This window comes from Miscanthus floridulus, chromosome 14 (genome assembly GCF_019320115.1).
Source record: "Miscanthus floridulus cultivar M001 chromosome 14, ASM1932011v1, whole genome shotgun sequence".
Classification (NCBI taxonomy): domain Eukaryota; kingdom Viridiplantae; phylum Streptophyta; class Magnoliopsida; order Poales; family Poaceae; genus Miscanthus; species Miscanthus floridulus.
Genome location: NC_089593.1, coordinates 89,810,010 through 89,827,113, shown reverse-complemented (window position 1 = coordinate 89,827,113; position 17,104 = coordinate 89,810,010).

Genomic DNA, 17,104 nt, shown 5'->3' with positions numbered 1-17,104 from the left:
GGCACCTCAGTACCTCAATCCTCAGAGGATGGCCATGGCGCGAGTGGGTAGCTTTTGCGCATGATTGAGCGGAGCTGGAGGGGAAGGGGAGACACTGCAGGTGCGGGGTGTCAGACCGGGGAGCATCTAATGCTGCTGACAACACTGCAGGCAGACTGTGTAGTACAACTATACATACAGCCTCTCTAGTACAGTGCTGTATATTGGCACAGTATCGTACACGTACTGATGATTCTTTAAGATGCATTAAGATTGGTTCTTAGTCTCACTGAAGACTTAAGCAGCTAGCTGCGCTGTGTATGTGAAGTCTGGGATCCAGGAAAATCAAAGAGAAATTCCTCTTCTTTTCTTAATTCTTTTTTACTTAAAGAAAAGGACTGTATGTATGCATGTAAAGAACAATGTAGTTACCAGTTTATTAAAAAATATTGACAATGACACTTCAAACTTAGATGGACTTATATTTGATCAAACAAAGTGCTATTTATGTAGCAACTGGTAATTCCAACATCTCATTTGTGTTCTGAACTTCCACATGCCTCCTGGAAAGGATATATCACCTATCTAGTGTATCAGGCATGCAGCCATGCATCTCCACCAACTAGCTACATTAAATTTTTTTAACAAAAAAACTATTCAGACAACCCCCAGCAGCATGAGAAAGATGGGAAAGGAAAACACCGTACATGTGCACCATTGATCAAAGTAATTTTTCATCGTTCTCTAGTTACCAAACACTCCACAGAATGTAATTTCCTAATGACCCTGCTGTTCTTTTGCCCAGTTGAAACTTCCAGAGAACTCAACATTTGTGAAACTGCAGATGATTACTGGGCAGCCTATGACAGGGATTCCCAGGTGAGTAAATGGCGGTACAATCATATATCTAGGCATCCCTATGCACCACCGGCAACTCCTTAATTCTGAATGGAGAAAAGTTGAAGAGCGATTCGAACAAAAGCTCTCATGCTGGAAAGCGAAATACTTATCCTATGGGGGACGTCTAGTACTGCTTAATTCTGTATTAAGCAGCCTACCCATGTTTATGATGTCTTTCTTTGAGATCCCAAAAGGAGTTATCAAAAAACTCAATCATTTTAGGTCGAGGTTCTTCTGGCAAGGATCCTCAGAGAAACATAAATACCGCCTTGCCAAATGGGATATCATTTGTCGTCCCAAGGATCAAGGTGGACTAGGTATTCTGAATTTACAACTGCAAAATAAATGCCTACTAGCAAAATGGCTAGTGAATCTCATGAACACAGAAGGCATATGGCAAACGCTATTACAGAATAAATACCTAAATTCAAAAAGTTTATCCCAGGTCACGGCAAAGCCAAATGATTCACATTTTTGGAGAGGCCTCATGCATATCAAGGATGAGGTGCTGGCAAAAGGTTCTTTCGATATTAAGGATGGAACCACGGCTAGATTTTGGGATGATGTATGGGTAGGTGCTAGGCCTCTGAAAGTTCGTTATCCATCTTTATATAATATTGTGAGAGATCCTCACGCTACAGTCTCAAAGATAATGAGCACTAGCCCTCTGAATATTTCTTTTAGGAGGGCTCTGGTGGGTAATAAACTTACAGAATGGCTTAGTCTAGTAGCAAGTATTTCTCATGTCGAACTAATAAATGGATCTGATCATTTTAGATGGAGTTTAACCAGCTCAGGTTCATTCTCAGTCAGATCCATGTATCTCAACCTTATAGATACAAATACATCTTTTCGGCATAGGAAGATTTGGAAGATAAAAGTTCCTCTAAAAATAAAAATTTTCCTCTGGTTCCTACAAAGAGGTGTCATTCTTACCAAAGATAACCTGTCTAGGAAAAATTGGAAAGGGAGTCAGAATTGCGTTTGTTGCAATGGGAATGAAACTATTCAACACTTATTCCTGGACTGCCCTATTGCCATAATGATTTGGAGGATTATCTTCTTTGCTACTAGTTTAACTCAACCTAGATCAATCAGCCACATGTTTGGTAACTGGCTGTCTAATCAAAATAAAAGGATTAGAAATTTGATTTGGGTGGGAGTGGCTGCTATGTGTTGGGCTATTTGGAGATGCCGTAATGATGTTGTTTTTAATAAAATAAAATCTAACTCTATTATGCAGGTCATTTTCAGGGGAGCGTACTGGTTACGCTTCTGGGCCCAGCTGCAGCGTGAAGAGCAAGCTAAGGACGCGCTCTCGACAATAAGCAAGAAATTAGAAGTTATTGCTCTAGAGATATCCAATAACGGATGGAAACAATTTTATTGTTTAAGTTAGCGTCTTGGTCATGTTATAAGACCTTGGCTTTCTTTTTGGTTTTATCATTTTCTGTAATTTTGGGCTGTGTACATCTACGGATGTAGAGGCCGGATGTTTATCCATTATCTAAAAAAAATGCAGAGTACCAAAAGAACTAGTAGTAATCTAGCTTTCTGCATTTCTACAGAGCAACCTGGCTGCAAATGCGTCAACATTCCCATCAGGAGTAACGGCCTTGGCAGACTATGTGCATGGGAAAGGGCTCAAACTAGGGATCTACAGTGATGCAGGGTAATCCTACTTATAGTAACAAAAGAACAGACACAAAGTCACAGAAAAATGTTCATCAAGATGCTTAAACTAGAAAAATGTTCGTCACAGAAAAATGTTCGTCTCTGTTCTATCCCTAATCTCCAAATAGTTATGAAAGCGAAGGAATGCAGTTATCAATCCAAAGCTAGACTAAATATTGTTAAATCCTTGGCGGTGCATTTAGAAAATCTTACCGGGGCGGGCGGCGCTGGTGGCGGGACGCGCCGGGGGCGGGACGCGCCGAGGGCGGGACGCGCCGGGGGCGGGCGGCGCCGGTGGCGGGGCGGGGCACCGAGGGCGGGCGGCGCTGGGGGCGGGCGGCGCCGGGGGCGGGGCAGCGATGCCGCGCCGGTGGCGGGGCGCGGTGGGGCGGGGAGGCGGCGGCGGGTGGCGACGTGCGGTGCGGCGGGTGTGTGAAGGGCCGGGCGCGGCGGGGTGCGGTGGGGCGGGGGTATATGAATGCATATGCCGAGTGCCAAGATCTGGAGCACTCAGCATTATTTTTTTTTAATGTTTCATTACGGGCCGATACTGTGCAGTGGGGCCGGTCGACGAAGTTACCGAGTGTCCCTTATATGACACTCGGCAATTGTTCTTTTCGCCGAGTGTCAGGTACAAAACACTCGGCAAAATAAATCTATATTTTGCCGTGTGACAAGATTTGGGGCACTCGGCATTATTTTTTTTATGTTCCATTACGGCCCGATACTGTGCAGTGGGGCCGGTCAACGAAGTTGCCGAGTATCCCCTATATGACACTCAGCAACTGTTCTTTTCGCCGAGTGTCAGGTACAAAACACTCGACGAAATAAATCGATATTTCATGCTCCACCGTCCTCCTTCTTCATAGCGTGTTCTACTAAATTTGTTACGATGTAATTTAAAAATACCTTGTCAAATTCACTCAACAATGCATATTTGATTTTTCTACAAATATTAATCCATTATTTCATGCAGTTATAGCTCAAATTCAATATATATAATTAAAATTCTATAATTGCAGTTAATAAATTAAAATTATCAAACTGATATGAAAAATTACCAAAATTTGACGTGAACGGATCTATGTTGTCTATTGCCTATACAAAAAGTTTTGAAGTCAAACCCCGATTCGACCGTCACTTTGACTCCAAATCTTATTGGATCCTTCGAAACGCTACGATTCTTGTACGGAGATGCTTCTGTTTGTAAAGGTCTTACGTGACAAATTGTGCGAAACCTTCTCAATTTTTTTTTCATAGTCTCCACGTATGATACCAGGAGATCTTGACAAATCTCGTCATTTTCAGACTTCGTTTGCTTTTTTTAGAATTTAAAAATCATCCGGCCACACGTTCATGGTCGTGTTTCCTGAATAAAATATTCGAAAATTCTTTTCATTTCCCTAGTAAGGCCCCAAAATGGACTCAATAACATGAATATGATTTCTCCACTGAATTTATTCCATTATTTGTATAACTTGCAGTTCAAATTTGACTTAAACCAAAATATTCCTCTAAATGCAATAAATTACTTAAATATAGCAAATAGATGGAGAAATATATCAAATTTTAACATGTAGTACCACATGATGTATGTGGAGAGTAGAAAAAGTTTGGAGGGCAGGAGAGAAAAAAAAATTATTTTGTCGAGTGCCATTAAAAACACTCGGCAACAACATTAATTTGCCGAGTGTAAACAAAAACACTCGGTAAACAAATTAGGTTGCCGAGTGTCAATAAACAACACACGGCATAGTTTGTCTTTGCCGAGTGTCTCTAACGGACACTCGGCAAAGTTCTAACGGCAGGACGGCGCACCCAACGGCCGTCAGATGGCCGCTGCACGCCCAACGCACGTGACTCCAGTTTGCCAAGTGTCCATTTTTGCCGAGAGTTTTTTGTAGTTTGACGAGTGTTTTATATTTGGCACACGGCAAAGTTGTCTTTTGCCGAGTGTTTTATATTAGGCACACGGCAAAGTTTTAGTTTGCCGAGTGTTTTATTAAATACACACGGTAAACGTTGTGTTTGCCGAGTGCCCGATGGAATACACTCGGCAAACCGTAAGGCACTCGGCAATCCTACTGTTTCCGGTAGTGAACTAGTATATATACATACTCTGATCCTATGCATGCATGCATGATACATACACTGATCCAAATTAAGAGAGAGTGCTGGCTTGGGAAATACTAATATACAAGTATAAGTCAAGGGGAAGTGTTGCCTTGTTCAACCATTGGTGTAGGCATATTATACAAATGCACTGTCATGCAAGCTACCGCGTGCAGCCAAAGGGAAGCCATAGATCTTTTGAGCCTTCTACTTCTGGCGTCGAACCTGTTCCAACTCCACCGTGCGCTGCCTTCCAAAAAGTAGTAAAACAGAAAAGATCGAGGTAAGAAATAAAATGCATGCATACGTCTGAAATCATGTGACGAGTGAATGGAATCAGGTAAAGAATACTCACTTAGCAACCTTTGTAATGTTTTCCAGCTCTACCAACAGATATGCCAGTTCAAGCACATATACAGCTTAATTCCTGCTGAATTCTCTTTTTGTTGCTCAGCGGTTTAGTCTACAGTTTAAAGAACAATATATAATGAATTAGGTAAGATAAATAAGCTTGGCTGGGAGCATCAATAAAATAAAGCTGTTGTAATCGTAACTACTGCTGCTATTTCGTAGCTAATATCAGTTATATATGAACCACAAGCCACCTTGATGACGTGCTTTGCTTTAAAATTTATTTAGCAATGACAACGAGGGCGAGCCGACAAGGCATGTAATGCGGAGCACGAGCGCGTGCTCTAATGTTTCTAAGATAGATTCCCAGAAAGAATTGAGACCCCAGCGATAAATGAAGCACCACGACCTGTGTACATGAATATTATATATAACAGGTTGAAGACAGTACTATTTCCGAAAGGAAAAAAAAAGACAAATTGGTTGAGCTATATGTATATATGTCCGCATGAAGATGATCGAAGATAATGCGCTGACACAACTACAAAAGCATGGCACACAAATGCAGAAAATGCAACCTGACACAAGCATGTCCAAGCTTTACACAAATATGGACTATATAAGCAGTGGCAAATTCTATTTCCTGTCTCTGATGACTGTATGTGCTCTGCCAAAAGCCAGTAATTCTGCAGCCAGGCTCAGCCAGAGAATTAAAGTTCAAACCAGCAGCTCAACAAACAAAAGTCAATCGGTAATGCTGTGAGTCAGACGCCCGTCCACGCTAGACACCTCTGTTGGTGGACCCGACGACCTTAGAAGTTGTCGTTCCCATCCGCTCTCCTACGGTCACCGCATATTAAAAAAACACGCATCCGCTCCGTGACTCATCGCGCCTCCCGCCGGCCTTCCTCTCCACCGCCACCGCGTCGTGCTCCCCCACGACTGCACCGCCATGGCGTGCTCGCCGCGCGAGGCCGCACCACCCGACTGCGGTTGTCGCCTCCACCACCGAATTTTTTATTTTTAGCCCTTTTTAAAAAAAATCACAAATATGCCCCTGGAGGTATGATTTTAAAATCCGGACCCTTAGCTCGGCGCCATTGTTGCTGGCGCCAAGCTTACATGTCTCGGCGCCATCATTGCTGGCGCCGAGGTCATGGTCTCGATGCAGACATGGCGGTAACTTGGCAGGCAGCTCGACGCCGTAGATCTTGGCGCCGAGCTTGGCGCCGTGGTTATTGGCGACAAGCCTGTCTTACATATGGGCCCTCCCTTCCTTTCTCTCTCTCCCTCTCTCTCTCTCTCTCTCTCTCTCTCTCTCTCTCTCTCTCTCTCTCTCTCTCGCCCCGAACCAGCGCGCTGCCGCCGCCACCCGCACTTTCGCCCGCCCCCGGCCGCCCACGCCCGCGGCAGCCACCGCGCTGGCCACCGCGCCCACGGCCACATCGGCCCACCCCGCCCGCCGTGCCGTGCCACCCGCGCCCGCCGTGCCCGAGCCGTGCCGTGCCCGCGCCCGCGCCATGCCCGCCGCGCCGCGCCCGCGTCGTGCCATGCCGCCCGCGCCCGACCTCACCCGTCGTGCCGGCCTCGCCACGCGCCACCGTCGGCCCGGCTCGTCGGCCTCACCCACGCCCAGGCGTCTACTGCGGCTTTGTCCTAGGGCTACCGATCCCGACGTGCACAGCGACTCCGTCGACGTCCGCGACTCCGTTGTCGGACAGGTAAAAATTGTAAATATGCAATGTACGTACTTAGTTAGCTTTGATTATAGTGTAGTAGTTTTGGCATTTGTTATTAACTAGTTAATGTGATGACTCAGGTAGTTGATTGAGTTAGTGATCTAGTGAGATAGATAGAAACATAGATACATAGGTACATAGATATAGTTAGATAGCTACTTAGATATGTAGTTATATATTTAGTTAACTAAATAGGATCTAGCTATTTAGTGAGTACACTGTATATATATATATATATACACACACACGTAGTTATTATCTTATTTACTTAGTTTGTAGTTAGAAAGTACTTGTTAGGTACTATCTATCGTCTAATTTGGACTAAAGGACATGTGTTTCATTACGTGTTTGAACTAGATGGACAATCTAGTGAGCATATATCATGGAGGCACCATGGAAAAAGATCGCTATAGATATGTTGAGTTTGTTGGGATGCAAAGCGTGCCTGTGTTATTCAATAAGAAGCCATCATTTAGTGAGTTGGTTGTAAGGGCTTGGGAGGAGCTACATTGCCATGGAGCTGATGATGATGATGGCATCGCAGTGGAGGGTGTACTTCATCTAGGTTCCCCTCCCAACATCCTTAGCAAGATGATCCCAATTGGGTGTGCAGACCAGTGGGAGAACTATGTGAGATCGGCTATGAAGTGCTAGTTCCAAAGTTTGGACATGGTTGTGCGTCGGGTGTTAGTTGATCCCATCTCTCATGGGTTTTCCCCACCAATGGGTCAGCAGGCACACTTCGACTCTCCCGTCCCGAAACCTGATATGGATGCAGAGGTTGCACCTACGGTTTCCGATGCTCAATCTGCCCCCAATATGCTAGTTGGAAATGCTTGTCAGACTCATGATGTTGTGGTAGATCCTCCTTATGAGATCCCTTTGACACAGAATCATCCGAGTAAGTGTCTTATCCGCATGGTTATTGGGAGCTTACCCCATTCCTTACATCCAATTTTTCATTCTTTCCTCATTTTTCTACTTATGTTGCAGTAGACATTCCTGACAATATGGATGTGCCCACTGTTGTTGCGCAAGTGCTCTGTGGAGATGGATTATGTGGCTCCAATAGTGTTGAAATTATGAATGATTCGGAGCCATATGAGATGGCAAGGGCTCTTGATTCTGATGATGATCGTCCTGTTGGAGAGCTAACAGAGAGTGATGTTGAGATGCTGAGGCGTATCTTTCCCGGCCACCATGATCCAAGAGTTCACGAGTTTAGCGATCTTGCTTATTTTGATCAGGCGTGTGCAGAAGGACGTGATGATGAGCTCCTAGAAGCTCCTGAGGCCGGCCCTAACATGGTAATTGAGAATGGGAGGGTATTCAATGTGGTAGAACCATCTAATCTAATGCCTCTCAGGAGTACTTATCTTCCATTAGACACTAAGTACTTAAGGGAGGACACCAAATTACGTAGTTCCATCGAGCACACCCCAAGGGAGAACCCAAAAATCCACATTTTTTCATCGGGGTCACAAATGAGGGAATAAAGCTTACAACATTCTTAAACATTTCTTACATCACTTGTAATACAACATCAGAGTATAATATTTATTGTTTATAATAATGGAATATGATCATGTTATCAGAGTTATGAACAATTTAATTTAACAATAGAATATAAACATGTGATTAGAGTTACAGCGGAAATAAATATCCATTCATGACATGAAGCATTGATATATAAACTACGACAACATATTAGAAAACTTCTATTTATAAAAACATTTAGTGAGAGTTATAAATAAAGACTATGATCGCAGTGTAAAGGAATCCTCGCTGAGCCCACTAGGAGGAATCCACACACAAGAGTCAGCTCTAGCATCCGCCTGTCACCTACAACAGGGGGAAATAAAACCCTGAGTACTCAATTGTACTCAGCAAGACTTACCCGACAGGAGAAAAGAAAAGACTCCAAGGATATTCAAGGCTATCTGGCTTGTGAGTTTATTGCATCTGTAGGAGCATTACTAAACGTGCGTCCTTACATTCCATTTTTTTAGTAGTCAACATTGGTTCATTAACTAACCATTCTATGTAAGCACCTGTGCTACTTTCAAGCAGGTGGTAAGCAATTAGAATCATTTTACCATCTTTTATCTTCCCGTTCTTACTACGTTGCTAGACTATAGACAAGCCATACTGGATCGCCCGGCGATTCGTGAATCAATGTGCCTAGCTAGGTACCCTGAAACACATGCCCCGCTTGTACCCTAGGCACAAGCAGGACCAACCCACCACTCTCCTATCACGGGTCTAGGTCCCCGTCCAAACTTGGACTCCAAGCCCCCGCTCCTGAGTCTTGGACTCAGAGCGGTGCTTGGACCTCCACCCAAAAACCACCCTAAAAGTCAGTCCGGAAAGAGCCGGAACCCACGACAAGAGAGCAACAAGCCTTCTCTACGCCCATACACAAGTATGTGTTCGGAATAATAAGTTTATGACCTGCCTAGAACCCAATGCAATGGCCGGTCCTTAACCAACACAAATAGAGAAAACAGTATAACCAAGCTATGCCCCGTTGTCCATAGGACACAACCCATTACACCCTCCATTACCCAAACCATATCCCTACCCGATCTCTATTTATCATTCATATATATATTCTAAGTGATAATAATATAGTAACAACAATAATATATTTTCTATCTCTCGCGAGTGACAGGCAATCACTCGACTTCTACCGGAGTCCTGTAGCATAGCAATCTACACGATCCTATCATACTAGTAAGACTCCCGGGATAAAGATATATATATGCAAGTGGGTTTCACTCAACTCCTTAAAACTTAATGCACAAACGTAATATAAAGTGTAGAAAAGTAGGGGTTATGCATCGGGGCTTGCCTGGGTAAGATTTAATTAGAAGTTAGCTTCCCATCATGGCGACACGATCTCCAAAAGTGCCCTTTCACCAGAAACTCCCGATGACTCCATGATCCATCATCGTCCCTATTATGGTATGCAATGTGATGCAGAGATGATACAATAGTTAATTAACAAGGCAGCAACAACCCTTAAAATAGAGTACATACTACGAACGAACAAGCTAGCTCTAATGACTAACGTACTAATCTACGTATCAACATCGTCGAGAAAGGTGTCATTTCCCAACAAGTGCTTTAGTTATAAAATTTCAAGGTATTTCTTTTTTCCATTCTATTGATTTAATTTTTATTCGAGATAGTGCATCATTATCTATCTAGTAAACTAATTATTCTGGAGCTACAAAATTACAGTGAGCAGCTAATAATATTAGTAATTTACGGTAACATTTTTAGAGCTAACACTATAACCGATTTATCATGGAAATTCCTACAAATTTATGTCTTATCAATATTAAGCATGTTAAAATAATTAGAGTAACCCTAGAAACATTTTAAAACTAGATGAACCAATTACGCTAATAGATAGATCAGGATTTTAGGAACTTAACAAAATTAGTTTTATAATTTTTGGACAACTATACAAATTTATATTGATTTTACAAGTTTATTTCCGAAACTAAATTAGCAATTGCTTTAGAAAACTAAAGGGGCCAGCGGCCACCAAATCAGCCCAGCGGCCCGCGGCCCAGGTGCGCAGCGCACGCACGAGGCCCTGTCACGAGCGGCACAAGGCTGGCCTAGGTGGGGCGCCGACTAGGCCGCGGCCGCGGAGGCACAGGGTGAGCGGCCCAATAGGTCGGCCCATGCGACGTGGACGCGAGCAGCCCAGGCGCGGCGACGGTAGGCCGGCCCAGCGCGCAGGCGCGAGTGGCCCAGCAAGCCGGCCCACGCGGCCAGGCAAGGTGGCGGTACAATTGCGAAGAGGCCCCTGAGTTTCCCTAATACTAACTAAGCCCCTATTTGTAAACCTATGAGTCTAGCATTTTTGCAAAAGTGAACACAGTAAAAAAGTGTTATTTACGCTCGAGTCCCTTTTCTACCTTGAAACAGAGCACGCAGAGGGGAGCCGTCACCGATGGCCGATTCAGCATGGGAAAGGCACGGCAGTGGTGGAGGACTGGCCGCGGGGTGCATGGGACTAGCCCGCATCCCTGGGAGCCAACAGCATAGAACGAGGTGGCCCACAGTAGCGGGGCGACGTGCGGTGGCGGTGCAGCATGGGGACTGGACGTAGCTGCAGTAGGGGAGGCGGTGCGTCGACCGGCGGAGATGGTGGGGCGGCACATGGGGACATCGGTGACTCCTAGCCACACTCGTGGGCGGCAACGGCTCGGCTGGCGCGGCTGGTGGAGCACCCACCACACGCGTAGTGGAAGTGTGAGGTTGCGACGCGGCCCGATGCTGCTCGTCGCAGCAGGGCGGCCATGGCATAGTCGACGACGGGGGCACTACGGGCTCGGGCACGATCTTGATGGCCGACGAGGGTCGATGGAGAGACGTGTGAGGTCCACATGGAACTCACAACGACGGCGCATGGCCAGGGACATCGCGGCGGGTAGAGCGCGGTGGGGAAGCCATCACCGACAGACCTCCGGTCGAGGCAGGTCATGGAGGCGGAGGAGGCGCTAGGGAGGGGCAGCGTCGAGGAGCAGCAGGTCTAGCGCGGGGCCGAGGGGCATGCACGCATTCATGAGAAGGGGGGAAAGGGGCCATCAATGGGCGGGCGGGAGGCGTAGCTACGGCGGCGCAGCCACGTCGGGTGCGCATGGGCGTGCAGTGGCCGGGCAGCGGCATTGGCGGTTGGCAGCAGAGAAAGGGAGAGCAGACGGAGCCGTGTGCGCTCGCCACCAACCTCTTAAACACGGCATGGGGCAGGGCGGCCTAGCACAACGTGGCCGGCAGGGACACTGCGGCGTGACGCGAATAAATCTGATGGCTAATTCAGAGCAGGGGGGACGCACCACCATCCCTCAAACTAGCGCATAGATGGGATGACTCAAACTTGGTGGGATGCTCTCGGTGGCAACGGAACAGTGGGCGCACACTGAGTCGCCATGCGGGACCGATGCACTACGACGCGACGAGATGAGCAGTAACACGGAGTCAACGGCCGCAGCGTGATGGGACAGCGAAAGCAGCCAGCTCCTCCGTGGTTAGGTGGGTCATGCGGTGGGTGAAACACCACGTTGGCCAGATGGCTGGCAGACAGTGCACGCGGCGACCGTAGGCCAAGCCGTTCGACGGTGAGTAGTGATGCGCATGAATTTTAAAGCTAAGCAAGTGCTATGATGGATCGCGATTGAGGCCCAAGCAAGTCCTCAAATCTAGAGTCCACACTACCATCTATCAAACTAAACAACCGTCAGGACCAAGGAGTAACTAGGTAGAGAGGTACAAGGGTTCGTCACGCTGAATCATGGTTCACGAACAGAGTGCCAACAGCATAACTACAACGTGTTCTAGCAAAGTTCGGTCAATTTTTGCGTGAGCATCGTAACTCTCACGTAACCACAACCTTCACCACGTCCTACTATACACCTAAATGCAACTAATCATGTGAAAACATAGATGTAGTGCTTAACCATTTTTGTTGGAAATCGAATGCCAAAATGGCATTGTCTACTATCGTTTCCGACGTAGAGAGAATAATAACTTAGCTAGAACTAACAACCTTTAGCGCTTTTGCCGTAATTTTTAATATGCCTAAACCTAATTAATTTCAACCACTATGCATTTCATACACTAGTCCATATGTCACACTAACTCATAGAAACAAAATATCTAGGAACTAATTAACCCGTTGTTCAATATAATTCACCAAAATGACACTTTTAAACATAAGTTAATTTTTTTTAAATCCGAGAAAATCATTTCGGTAAATCCTCTTAGGTCTAAATCTTGGTGCTAAGCAAGCTCGTAACACCAGAGGTGTTACATTCAAGGACCTCCCTGCATTGAAGACGTGGTTGCAGGCGTTTGCAGTGATACGAAAGAGACCTTACAAGGTCTTGCATTCTTATGTGGAGCGTCGTTACACAGTTGTGTTTGACAAGGAACGCTGCCCATGGAGGGTTTGGGCAAGGAAGGAAAAGGTCACCAAAAAGTGGAAGATCACAAAAGTTGTCGGGCCACATAATTGTGCTGACCATGTGCTGACACTGAAGCATCGGCAGTTGACATCTACTCTCATTGCCAAGCGGTTTATGGGAATATTGTAGGGAGAACCCAACATAAAGGTTAGGACAATTATCAGGACCGTTGAGGCGTTGTATGGAGGTTATGTGATAACTTATGGTAAAGCTTAGAGGGATAAGCAGCGAGCGTGGAAGATGATATATGGGGACTGGGAGGATGGGTATGAGCAGCTGCTAGTACTTTTCAATGCAATCAAAGTGGTGAATCCAGGCATGCATTATGAGTACATCCCAAAACCAAATGCATGGAAGGATGGGAGGCAGATATTCTTCCGTGCTTTTTGGTGCTTCCCTCAGTGTGTCGAGGCCTTTAGGCACTGTCGTCCTGTCTTCTCCATTGATGGTACATTCTTGATTGGCAAATACCAGGGCACACTTCTTATAGCCATATCCTGTGATGCGAATAACAAGTTGGCTCCTTTGGCATTTGCTTTGGTTGAGAAGGAGAATAATGACAGTTGGGGATGGTTCTTGAGGCTAGTTCAGATACATGTGGTTGGGCCTGGCAGGGAGGTTGGCGTCATATCTGATAGGCACCAGGGCATACTTAATGCCGTGTGAGACCAGATAGAGGGGTATGCACCTTTGCACCATCGTTGGTATACTAGGCACCTTGCCGAGAATCTACTCTGGAAGGATGGTGTGAAGGATAACTTTGATCTGTTCTAGGAGGTTGCTCGATAGCTTGAGGACAAGTACTTTCAGAAAAAGTTGGAGCAGGTTAGAACCGCATCAAATGCAGAAGGTAGACAATGGCTCACAGGTTTGATGAGGGATTTGGAGAAATGGACAAGAGCTCATGACGCCGGTGGATGGAGGTACGAGTTTTAGTGCGGCAACATGGCGGAGTCATTCAATAAGTTGCTATTAGGGATACGTGGTATGCTCATAAATGCAATCGTTCAATTCACCTTTTACAAGCTTGTTGCATGGTTCAATGATAGACACGCCCATGCATTGAAGTTGTGGAGTGATGGAGAGATATGGGCTCTGAAACCAAAGGCACACCTAGAGAAGGCAAATGAAAGGGCTAGCACACATGAGGTTACATGCTTTGACCACATCATAGGGACTTATCAGGTCGAGCATAGGAGCAGTACAACGTCCGACGGTGAGGTCTGAGTCAAGGATGCATGTGGTTATCCTCCAAGATTTCACATGCACTTGTGGTAAACCAAGGCAGTACCACTTTCTATGTTCCCATTTGGTGGCAGCAGCTAGGCATCGCAACTATAATATCGAGAGCAGGATACCTCATGAGTTCAGTGTTGACACGCTTGTGCACACATGGAGCCCCCTCTTCATGCCTTTTCGGGACCCTAGAGAGTGGCCTCCATATGATGGGCCAAAGTACATTGCGAATCTAGCTTATCGTTGGAACAAGCATGGATCAAGGAAGAGGATGAGGCACGGGATGGTTATGGATCAGATACCCCGAAGAACGAGGCGTGGAGAGGAACCCCATTTCTTACTGACCCCAAGCAGTACGAGTGCAGCAAGTGTGGTAGACTGGGCCACAATTCACGCACTTGCCATTGGCAGATTAGTGAGGTGCGACTATTGATTGTTTTTATTATTTCATATTTATCGTATTCATTTAATTAATTATGCATGTCTCAATTTATGCATGTAATTGTGTCAATTACTTGTACATTTCTATGTTCATGTTTCATTGTATATTGAATTTCTATTTTATTGACTTTTTTTGTAGGATGGCACAATTCCACCTGCTCGACCCGATGTACGAGGTGACCCACCGAGGATGTCTCATAGCGGAGGGGCAGGTAATAATCTATATGTTTTGTTCAAATTTTTGTGAGCGTACATGTGTTCGTGAAGTAATGGGAGACTATGTTTTATTCCATGCAGGACCTTCCGCTCCTTCGTCTTAGAACCCACAATGGGTTCCTAGATATGCAGTATGACAACAGGTACACTCCTTTCCTGTAAAGAGCTGGCCTGGATGTCATCTCTTTTTAGGTTTATCGTGGGTTGCCCAAGTTCAACTCAGCGGCCATAACTACGTTGGTTGACAGGTATTATCTTCAATTATTACCTCCATTCATGGCCATTTGTTCATGCGCTTGCCTTTTTGACATGTAATCTTGCTTTGTCTAAAATATAGGTGGTGGACAGAGACTCATAGCTTTCACTTACCTTTCGAAGAGATGATAGTCACACTCCAGGACAGTCAGAAGGTGCTAGGCCTAAGGATTCACGGCAACGTAGTGACTGGGTAGTGCAAGTTAGAAGGTTGGAGAGCACAAGTAGAGGCTTTGCAGATGAATCTAGGCTTTTCAGTAACAGTGAACGAATCTAGGCTTTTCAGACAATGAAAATAGACTTTTTAGTTACAAGGACAAGGAGTACGATGACAACAGCGATTTATCACTTCACTTACATAGTACACCTATAGCATCTAGGTTTTTCAGTAACAGCGAACGAATCTAGGCTTCTCAGACAATGAAAATAGACTTTTCAGTTACAAGGACGAGGAGTACGATGACAGCAGCGATTTATCACTTCACTTACATAGTACACCTATAGCATCTAGGCTTTTAAGTGATTTATCATGTCAATGACGAATAGACTTTTCAGGAAACGAATCTAGGCTCTTTAGTGTCCATTGAAATAGGCTCTTCAATGAAACTAATTAGGCTTCTTGTGACCAGTTATAACACATTGAAACAGAAACTAAATCTGCCTCTGCCTATATATACGCAATGCTGGATGTATTGCTACTTACTTCCCAACTAGTATTTTCTTTCGTTGCAGTACTAATGTCTGGAGGGTCGTCCAGAGGGAGAGAAAAGGGGAAGGGAACTACCATTGTGTGGGAGGGTTCTCTTGGTCCCAATTTCTTTGAGGAAGCTCTTTATGAGAGGTTCCTAGTTGAGAGCAAAAGTGATTTCACCAAAGAGGCACCACTGAGAAGATACGATGAACTGAAAGAAGAGTGGCCAAAATGCATGCATAGTGAGGACTGCCTAGTGCAGATGTTCACCAAGAGAATAGATGGAGGTCGTCGTTTCTTCAAATGTCCACGAGCATGGGTAATTGCTATTACTATTTGTTTCTTCAATATGCTCCTCTTCTATATAACTTACATGACATACTTATTGCAGTCTTTCTTGGTCGAAGAAAACTATGGGTTCACTAGGTGGGTCGATCCTCGACCTATTTATCCGCATGCGGAGTACATCTACTACCTGTAGAACCGTATCTTCGATCTAGAAAGGGAAGTTAGCATTGGTTACAAGGACGACGAACAGGACGACAACAACAATGGTGCCGATTCACAGGAGGCACTCTGCAATGATCCATATTGCACCTGTCCTAACCACAACACCAATTGTTTGGTTTAATTACATAAGGCATGTTAGGTTTAGTCGAAGGAACTCTGTACCATAGTTTGGTACATGTTCTCACATGCCATTTCATGTGTTTTGTGTGTTGAATTATATAATGCCATACTTCGTTAGGTTGTGTTTGCAGCACGTGATCATATTTCACTACGTCCGCAATATTATACTAAATATTATGACCACAAAAAATAAAAACAACTATATAATGAAAAGTTCAATACTATGCTACATTAAACAATACAATAATACTAGAAGTATGTGCCGATAGTACACAACATTGTTCATGAATAAACCATAGAACTAGCAAGTCATGGAGACTACTGAGTGCAACGAGACCACTTTCCCTTCCTTAGGGCATCGGGATTCTCCTCCATCGCTGCTTTCGCTCGGCGTGCACGCTCAAGCTTCTTCTCCCTCTCCTCCTTGTACGCAGCAACATGCCTCATTTCCTCCGCTTTCTTGTGCTTCTTTTTTGCAGCCTCCTCTCCGTGTCTCTTCTCCATCATCTCCTTGTCCTCTGCTTTCCACCGCAACAGTTTCTGCATCCATTCCTTATCTTCAGGCTTGATCTCAGTGTCGATCCACTGCTCAAAGTAATAGAGCGGTGGAGGGGTCTGCAAAAAATGCAATTGTTATAAAACAAAAAAATCATGCAAGATGTCATATGACACAAACATCAATTACTCACCATCTTGTTAATGCGGCGCTAACGAAGTGTAGGCTCAAACGCAAAATTAGAACACATCCAATACCTCTGCCTATACGTGTCATCTTCATCGGACTTGGCTACCTTGCAAGGATCGCCGCAAAAGCACATGAGCACTGGAACATCACTAGGCAGAGGCAATGGGTCGAAGGCATTTCCGGTCATCCACCATAACTACAATTCAACCAATTT